We start from the raw sequence: 10,443 nt of genomic DNA on the forward strand, positions 1-10,443 counted from the left end.
ATGTTAGCTAAACGCCTAGAAAACCGTCTTGACAACATAATAAGCCCCCGGCAAAGCAGTGCACTAGGGCACCTACCTACAAAAAACACCAGACCCCCTCACAGAAATAAAAATGTAAATGGTCTATAAAATTAAAGATATATTTATTGTATTGGTACCTCCAACAAAACCATTGTTTAAACAGCAAGTCACAACATAGATTAGTAGGGAGCCCCTTTGATTCTATACCCATGCGTTAAGACTGCCCTGGCTCTATAGTTTAGATGTTACTAAATCCTTGAGCAATCATTATCCGTTCACGTTATTTTATCATCTGTTGATTCTGAAAATTCTTAAATTTTTGAAAATTATTTACCACCGAAGTATACTAATGCAGTACTAGCGTTTTGGAAATAAAACGGTGTTTGACTTTTCTGCAACAACCGGTTTATTAAAAAGGGGCATACGTCATGCAGTGTGCTATGCGGGGAATTTGGGACAGGCAGCGGTGTTACCGTCTACTCTTCATCGAATTTCAACTTCCAATTCCGCGGCTCCGATGTGTTGAAGAAACGTCTAGAAAACGCTAAAAAAAAAAAAAAAAAAAAAAAAAATGCTAAACAAACGACGAAAACAAACCCCTGTGCACACAATGACCGACTTATTAAATCATCAATGACATTCTACCCTGAAACAACATTCTGTAATTTCTATATAATTATGCAATTATCTTCTCGCGACCTTTATCTAGAATTAATTAACAAACCATATATGGTAATATTTTAAAGGGAACTATCTGCCTTCTGTATTCTATAGTCGTTTACTGGACAGCATTATGTAAATGAATTGTGAAGGATGTTAAAAGAAGTGACAAACCCGCTTTATTTGTTTTCTATTTGGCTTTTCGGTTCCATACAGAACACGTTTTCCCACATTGATGTATATTATTGCAGGCTACTTTAAAGAAATTAGGTCAGTAAGTACAAGTATTTAGAGTTAAATAATAAAAGGTCAGTTTATATCAAAACAATACTTACAATAGGTTATGGATAATAAGTGAGTGAAATAATAACAATATGTAATTAAAGATAATTGAGTTTGGGTTTGGTAAAATTTCTAAATAGTTATTAACTTTCGTGATTAGATTGGCGCCAGTATTGAAGAAGGTGAGTACGCTTTTCATAATCTTATTATTACATATATAACGTAATATCTTGTTTATAATTTATAAAGCAGTGACTTTACACACGAACTAAGGTCATGAGCAATGTGCTTCAACGTGGTTTGGATTGTTCAGCCTTCCTCTGGCAAGATGAATGAAAACATGGATCAAAACCCCCATTCCGCTGGAGATCAACACGAACTGGCCTGCTCCAACTAAGCAACAAACTAATTTTGTTGCACCTTTGTATTGTTAACATCTGAGATGCGAAGCCGTCTTTTAGATGGAGATATTTTAACTTTCAATTTCCAAATCGTGAAATACTTTAGTGATTTTCAAGGAGTTGAATGAGCGATTGCTGATATTGTTTTAGTAATTTGCGTGTTGGGAAAATTACAAAACGTGTTTGCGTTTTACGTGAGTCGCCTTAAAGGGCATTGTTGATGTCCACTAATTTTAAATGTGCAGTCCGTAACAATGCTTTGAAAAATCAGTAGGTGACGAATATACGGAAGCCCGTAAGATGGAGATATCTGGTATTGTCCGTCGGTCTGTCCATCAACAATTCGAATTTGGTGAGAAGCATTAAGTCATGACAGGACGAACCATATCAATATTCAGCGTTCCACGACCTTCCCATCCGATGTTAACCTCCATGATTTTTTCCTAAAAACTTGTGAAAGTGACATAAGCTGCAGTTCAAACGGATGTTTATTTTTTCAAATTTATGATAAGAGGAACCTTCCGCTTCTGAGAGTTTCACATTTTACCGGATTTTTATTTAAAATTTGGTAGGAAGATCTGGGGTCTTAGGATGGAGACCTCTATCAATTTTCAGAGCCCCGCGACCTTCCGTTCCGGAGTTATCCGCTCTTTCTGACGAACAGGCGTGACATAATCTGTTCTGCACTATGTCATCGCATATCATGAATCAATCCTAAATGAAACTAATCTCCAAAAAAAGTAGGGGATATTGAAATGCAAATACCTATGCAGGTTGTGATATGATAAATAGTCATGGACACTTGACATGCTTTGAAAGTATGTTCACAGATGAAGAACTTATCGCCCCAACAGAACCACTGAGCTGCCCGTGCGACACGTAATAACGCCATACACGTGGGAGGGGTTTATTGTCAAATTTGACACTTCAAGGAAGGGTGGATGAAAACTGCCACGTGCTGGTTTATCCTATACATGTTTGCTTTCTTATCGGGTCTTGCATAAGATTTACTGTTTAGCGTATCTTTGCTTTAGTGAGTTACGTTTAATTTGCAATGAAACGTCTTCAACATGATGAACGTCTACGTGCTATTGGCATGCTTCAAATGGGTTCAGCAGCAGCCAACATGCTTAATGTGTCACAGTCTGTGATCAGCAGACTGTGGAACCGGTACCAACAAACACACAGTGTTGATGATAGACCTCGTTCAGGTCGCCCTAGAGCCACTACACAGGCCCAGGATCGATACATTCGTACACAGGTCCTGCGAAATCGAGGACAAACGGCCAATCAGCTTTCTGTAAACTTGTACCAAGTTACAGGAATTCGAGTTACAGCCCAAACGATTAGAAATCGACTACATACAGCCCATTTGCATGCGCGACGACCGCGTGTTGTGCCTCCATTAACTCGCCAGCACATGGCAAACAGGCGTCAATGGTGTAGGCAGCGTAGAAATTGGGGTAATCGTCGATGGGCGCGTGTAATGTTCTCAGATGAGTCCAGATTTCACCGATAGGCGTGCTCGCGTTTGGAGGCGTGTAAATGAGCGTCACGCTAACGTTAACGTCAGACAGCATGACAGATTGGGGCGTGAGTCTGTTATGGTGTGGGGAGGAATCACCATGACTGACAGAACGGACTTGCATATTGTTCAAGGAAGGGTCACTGGTGTTTAGTACCGTGACCATATCCTGGCCCGATAGTTCTGCCTTTTGCCCAACGTGCATGTCGACGTTTCATCTTTCAAGATGATAATGCCAGTGCCCACCGCGCTCGTGTCGTGAATGACTACCTCCAGCGCCACCATATTGTCCATATGTCTTGGCCAACTTTTCCCTATAGGGAACGTCAACGTCAACCGACAACACTACAAGAATTAGCTGTGGCACTGCATGAGAAGTGGGTCAGATCGCCCCAAATCGTGATTGGACGGTTGATTAGGAGCATGCCACGACGAATTGCTGAATGTCTGAGGATTGGTGGAGCAATTACTCATTATTAAGACAAAAATCAAAAACGTCAATTTTCACTTTTGACAGTGTATCGCTCTGCGAGTGAACTGGGGCCGCCAGATAAGCCGCCCATATGAACTGTTTATATTCACCTCTAATAAAAACAGCAGTGCATTTCCGCAGTTTTGTATTGTTTCTGAATATCCCCTACTTTTTTGAAGAGTATATTTATTGTAGTATTTCATATTAATATATCAAAATTGTTTGATAGTCTTGAAGTAAAGATAACAGAAATCAAGATGAAGGTTTTATTGTTCCTTGGGTTGACCATGTTGTCAAGTATTGTTATGTCACAGAATCCAGATAGAAGAGGTAATGCCAATTTTGTTTCGTGTATAACCTTAAACCAAAGACTCTCATGAGCAGGACATCACTGTTTCCATTTGATAACTTTTCCGAGAAGAACATTCGTCCCGAAGGGCGAAACCAGAAAACAAAAAGGTTCCATTTACAAGAATGTCAACGGCATTATTCAATTTCCATTTAGTATGGGAATCTATGCAAATGTGAATAAAATACAGTTGTCAGGACCAAACAAAATGGAAATGTAGATAGCCTAATCAATAACACGGATATGCGATGACATCACCTGGACTAATAACTATCAAACATTTTGATGAATAGGTTGGGTAATACATATAAAAATATTCTATTTCTCAGATACCACCCCAAAGATATTTGCGCACTTTGACTATTAAATAGTAAGGGAGGCATTGGCGTGAAGCGCCTCGTTCTATTTGATGAGGGAGCGGCAGAGGCTGAATGAGAAAGACGGTGGTTCGTTAACCAGGCGATCTCTGATTTACTTCCGGGGTTGGCCCAGAAAGTTCCTCGGAATTTTTCGGCGTGGTTTCCTCTTGTCAGCTGTGCAGGATGGAGACCCTGACAAGTAACAGTGTCTAGTCGTTCGGTGGGACCAATAACGGGACACCGTGGCCACATTGGCGTGCACGTAAAAAAACCTCATGACAGTGAAGACTGTAGCAAACTGTCCCTTATAGCACACTGTATGATGTTAGTCCGTCTTCATGACCCAAGTCGGCGCAGTAAGGTAGGACTTTTAACCCCTTTCATTTCATTTTCACTTTCTATCTGTTGACTTGATAACTGCGATGTTAACGGGGTTCTGCATCAATTGAATGTAATATTTGTTTTTGAACACAGTATCTGTATGTGTGTATAAAGGAAGAAGATATCGTCATGGTGAAATTGTGACCCTCCCTAGAAGCCCTTGTGCCAGATTCAGGTGTGAATATAACACCCTACGATTAATTAACCAAGGTAACATGGTCATAATTTGTTTAACATTAGATTTGATTTTATTCATGTACATGTGAGAGTCGAGTTTAATACCGACCGAGGTGTTGGAAAATTATCACACTGTGACCAGTGTTAGGTGTAAGAATTAGGGTTAGGGGTAGGTACCGTAACTCATTCCTTAACTCAAAATTCCCTATAGATGAAATGACTCCGCAACCGGCCTAACTGGCTATGCCGTCGGTCTGACCCCATGCACAACCGGCCTGATGTCCCCAAGCGGCCTCAAAATAGACAACACCCTGGTCAGTACTGTTTTATAAAGCATCCCGACCCAAGTAATTTTCCTGGTGCTCAAATCAATTTTGGAATACGATGTTCTTCAGATTGTGTTGACAGAAAGGGACAATGTGTCAGGGTCGGTCAAACATGGGTCGAAGCATGTATAACCTACAGATGCTCAACAAGAAAACTGAACAACAAACAACATTATAGGGGAAGAATATTAGAAATGAGTAAGTTTCGTTTGGATTTATTGATAATGGTATGGCTATTTTTATAGTACTTCTGTATTTAAACTATATAGCCGGTGACTCGGTGGAATTTGGTGCCGAGACCATATTCTGGAGGGTCGCCTTCGGCTTGTGAAATCCAGGTTCAAACCGTTGTTCGAGTTAGCTAGTGGTTGTAATGGGCGTAAGCTTGTTGTTGCTAGAGAACATCTGGTGCAACTTCTCGTTTGCCAAGAGATCCGGGGTTCGAGGAAGTTCCTCGCGATTTCCCAGTGTGGTGTCACGGAACAGTGTCCAGCAGTGATACATAAAAGAATCCCTCACAGTTGGAATTCTAAATAAGAGTATAGGTCGTAACGCTAAATTTATATCATGTCATATTGCATGGCATATGTCCGTCTTCATTGGTGCGTTAAACCCATTTCAGTTATTTTGAGGAGTTCATAAAACTAACAACACTTTGTTGTATTTTCGGATTTAAAACTTAGGGACGGTTGCTTTTGGTGCCGAAGTGGCCTTTTACCCAGTAGCGTTTGGCTTCAGGCAAGCAGGTCAAAACCATTGCTCTAGTTCGCTGTTAATAGTGACGAGCCCAGAACACCTGATACCACATCTGATTCACACAGCAAATTAATTTTATACATTGGTGTATATTAATTGAAGCGTGTACGAGTTTACAACAACAGAAAATCTAAATTATTTTTGTCATGCAATTTACTAAAAACAAAGAAGAAAAGCAAATAGGTTAAAAAAATCTGCGTTTGTTTTCAGAATGTCCGGGTGCTAGAGGCCAGTGTCACTCACCAGGCACAAGTTTCGAGTTCAGAATCGGAATGCAAGTTTATCCTAGTTGTACCTGTAGAATTTGGTTAGAGGGACAGAGACGGAGAATGAAATACTTTTGTTAAAATACATTTTCTTTGTATATCGATTTTTTTTTATATTCAATAAAATATTGTAATATTTTGTATTTTTGTTGGACTTCCACTGTGTTCACTTATCCATAATTTTGTCAATTTTTTATTAAATCATTTAAATTTTGGATATGGCGTGTAGAATATGCATAGTATGCATATCTAAAGCATATCTTTTCTTGTCGGCTTATACTCTGATACATATTGGTAGGACATTTGTTTCTGAATTAGAATGACCCAGGTTCGAATTCTGCTGGAGGCCGAGTAGAACATTCGGGTTGTTAAATCCCGCTTTTCATTTGTCGGGGGGGGGGGGGGCTTCTATATCATCGGATGCCTTCGGATGGGACGGAAAACTGAGCTCCAATCCTGTACACATTTGCGTGCAGTTGAGAGAACATCTGCAGCTGAATTTTGAAGAAGAGTTGACAGAGCCTCCGCAGATAACACATAAAAATACCATAAATTTTTTAATTACTCTCAAAATGGTCGTGGTGACGAGACCTTAAATACTATTCCATTATATATATAACAAAAAATACTAATATTTGGATGAAATAATCTATATTTAAATAACTTTTACATTAGTGCCAAGATCTTTCGGCAAACTGATTTCAACACTGGTTTAATAACATTTTAACATTTTAAAGTACTTTCGTCCGTCGTGTATGGTGGCTGATAGTGGCCATGTTAAATCTCGCCCTTTTCATAACGCGACAACACGACATCACGACAGTATTGACGCAATCACACGACACTTTACTCAGTCGTAACATTCGGTTATGTTTGTCGTAACGTCGAGATGTGGAATTGTCGGCTTTGTCTCTTTCTACAATTCACAAAAATACAGCTGTACTCATTACATCATATATAAGTAGCAGATTAGATAAATATAAATAAGACTCGTGCAAAAGAGATAATAGGAAAACGTTGATTAATTATTTGTTTTCTCAAAATAATGAAACATTTTGTGCCCAAAAGTGAATTATATTTGGTAAAATATTCAAAAAATCTAGAATTACAATAGCAGGACCAAAGTGAGTTAGCTATACCGTGGGGTTTTGTGCCACCTCAGGGATATCATTCCCCATAGAAAATTACGTATGCGAGACACAAGAAGCGACCGTTGCACCGCTATAGTCTTAATCTACAAGACCCTAAAACACTTAGCACATGTGAAAAAACAATATAATTTCAAAATTTAAAGAGTTTCAGAAAATATATTTTTATAGGTCTATTTTTTTATTTTTACGTTTTATCTGTCAACACTCTACCTACAGGTCGCGAATCTAGATGGACTTTGTTCAAATTTGGCACAATCATTACTTTCAAAGAAAGGATGACACCCTCGGATGTAAATGCATGACCGAACCAATACTGTCATATAGAAACGTATTTTTTTTTAAATCTGTTTTCTTCGATCGACTGGATCCCTTGATTTCAAGTTAAATGATGATCCACTGAAAGGAACATATTGAGTACGTTATCATTGATACTGATTCAAAATTTAATATTTCTCATTACTACCCTATGTTGTTTAGTCGTATCAAACATCATTTATACCATTTTATTGATTCGGAAATTATTTGTAAAACAAAATAAGAGACGTGGGGGAGAGGGGTGTATGGGACTTTTAGAGTGTGTTCATAGTTGAAGGCAATACTGGGCATATTTTTATTCATCTAGGCCTCGATCCCATTAGTGATGCCAAACGAGTGAATATGCGACAAAGTCAATAACAGCTGCGAATCGTTTTCTGCACCTCATAAAAAAACCTCTAGTGCAACTATTGGGGTGGCGTGCTACACTAATGCGGTGATTTTAAAGAATGTGGCCCAATTTGATTCTTTCTACAATCCCCTTCCCACCCTGTAATAAAACAAATGTAAAAGCTGGTGAATTCCCGTCTAGACTACCGCTCCAGTCATCTGTAAGTATTGATGGGTGTCGTACACGGGGCAATGTATGCTAACTTGTTCGATACTTCCCGACACCACTTCTTATTCAAGGAATTAACTCACTTTGGTCCTGCTATTGTAATTCTAGATTTTTTGAATATAATACAAAATATAATTCACTTTTGGGCACAAAATGTTTCATTATTTTGAGAAAACAAATAATTAATCAACGAGTCTTATTTATATTTATTTAGAGGAATCACGTGGCTAAGTGGGTAATACACTGGCTCACTAGCCTGGAGGTCGGGTGTTCGATCCCTGCATTGGCCGAGAAAGTTCATTCAGATTTTCCGTCGTGGTTTCCCTTGTCAGTGATGCAGGACGGAGGGCGAGATTTAACATGGCCACTATCAGCCACCATAGTCTTGGGACTATTCATAAATACTGTCATTGTATAAAAACGGACAGTATAGTATATTTTATACTGATTGGCTATAGTTAACATCAGTGCCGGACTGGACCAACCTGTCCACCTGTCCGTGACAGGTGGGCCTAAGCTCATTAAAAAAATTGGGCCTAAGCCTATAAAGAAAAAATAAAAAATAAAAGATAAAAAAGAAAAGAGAAAGAAAGGAGAGGGAGAGGGAAGAAAACAAAGAAGGAAGGAGAGGACAGGACACAGGACAGGAGAAAGAAAAGGTTTTTGTTTTTGACACTGAAGAGAATTCTCAAATTCATCTAATGATAGTGCTCTTAGGCCATTCTGTTATCTAATTGTATCAGGAAATCAAAAATTTGCCTTCTGCTTTGGTCTGAAATGCTTGGAAAGTGGGTTTGCAGTTGTCAAGTTTCAAAATTTTCCTGGGGGGAGAAGCCCACCAGACCCCAGTCCGGCACTGGTTACCATTGTCTTTAGTTACATAGTATATCGCTAACTAATAGAAAACATGTACTCACATGTGTTAATCTGTAGTATAGGGGTTCAATTTAGGAACAATGAGAGGAAGATAGTCATGGGATAGATTTAAGAAAATTAATGAAGTTAATGGCCAATTGTTACTTATTGACTATAGATGGGTTCCCAGAAAGGTATTTATCAGGTGTTTATTTCCAATAAAAGTATGACAATTTTGGTATATATGGAAAGTAGAGATATCCAATCTTACTAGAAAAATACTGGATTCCCCGAAAACACTCATGGAACGTACACAGGATAAAAATGTAAGGGTTCCCCTAATCGACAGCCCGACGATTAGGAATTTCTGCACGCGTGATGTCAAAGGTCACACGCGAACATTGAGCGCTTGATGTACAAGTTGATAAACTTTATGAAGAGTTAGACGTACACCACTTTCTGGGATAAAAATGACGGAAAAGTGGATAATCCGAGAATTTAATTAGGATTCGATATTTGTAATAAACAGTAAGCGATTAAAAGCAACATCGTCTTATGTATGCAATGAATTCTCCCCTGACTTGCGAAAGAGGTAAGTCACGTGACATAAACATGGCCTGGTTTAATCGAATTTTTATAGCAGGGCATTTCTTGGCAATTACAATGTTTGAGAAGGATTTGAAACAAAAAATTATGACAAATTAATTAGTTTGAATATGTTTTTAGTCCATATATACACCCAGTTTGTACATTAATTTCCTTTTCGTGATGTCATCGGTTTTCATTTTATAAAAAGGGAAAATTTGGAATTTTACTTGCAAGTCAAGACATATATGAAATCGTTTGTGTTACAATTCATATTGTCGTTGACACTAAACGTAAACTTATGAAAATTATATTTGTTTTTTGGCGTAATATACATCGAAGATCCGGGCATTTAGATACATAAAAACCGGTCCTTGTGAAAGATGAATTGAATTTTGCTTTGGTTAGGAGGCGTTTCAGATTAGGTGACTGTCTCTGTAACTTAATGAATTGAAATATATATATATATATAGCACAAATAGCTCCCAGGACTTTTTAACATAACGCTATATTCCAATGATAATTAGTTACATTGATCATTGAGCTTCTTTGATATGGCTCAAATTAAAATTTAGAGATTAAAACCATTCGCCTTTTTGGGATATGGCCGATATTTTGTTGAACATGCAACCCCAGCAAAGCTTTATTGTTCCATTAACTCGTCCTCGAGACATCCCAGTGCCGATGTTAACAGTTTGTACGAAAGAAGAGGAGTAGGACCGTAGGAGTTGATTGCTGTTTCCGGGACTCCATAATGAGCAATTTATAGCAGTGTACATTTACGGCTTTGTTTTTATGTCCCATTGCCAATTATTTGATATTTATTGTCTAATGATCCATGAAATGACTGTTTAACCTTTTAATTTAACAATATGGTGTATTCAGATTTCGTGATGATCAACGATTAATGTCATTATAGCTAAAAATAATTATGATTTTAGTAATTTTCATTAGGATTCATTTGCTGTAAAAACTTTGAAATTAGTTAATAATTAATGTCATT

At 38.2% G+C, this 10,443-nt stretch overlaps 1 long non-coding RNA gene across 3 annotated transcripts; it reads left to right on the forward strand.

The window, feature by feature from the left end:
* Nucleotides 1–931: 931 nt before the first annotated feature.
* On the forward strand, nucleotides 932–6,116 carry LOC126811466 (uncharacterized). 3 transcript variants are annotated; one of them, XR_007675609.2, is made up of 5 exons: nucleotides 932–951; nucleotides 3,591–3,691; nucleotides 4,544–4,660; nucleotides 5,023–5,151; nucleotides 5,920–6,116. It is a non-coding gene; the product is annotated as an uncharacterized LOC126811466 (long non-coding RNA). The 3 variants fall into 3 exon arrangements; XR_007675608.2 differs by lacking the exon at nucleotides 932–951 and adding an exon at nucleotides 1,025–1,145; XR_007675610.2 differs by lacking the exon at nucleotides 932–951 and adding an exon at nucleotides 1,539–1,558.
* The last annotated feature ends 4,327 nt before the right edge of the window (nucleotides 6,117–10,443 follow it).

Source organism: Patella vulgata, chromosome 2 (assembly GCF_932274485.2).
Source record: "Patella vulgata chromosome 2, xgPatVulg1.2, whole genome shotgun sequence".
NCBI classification, from domain to species: domain Eukaryota; kingdom Metazoa; phylum Mollusca; class Gastropoda; family Patellidae; genus Patella; species Patella vulgata.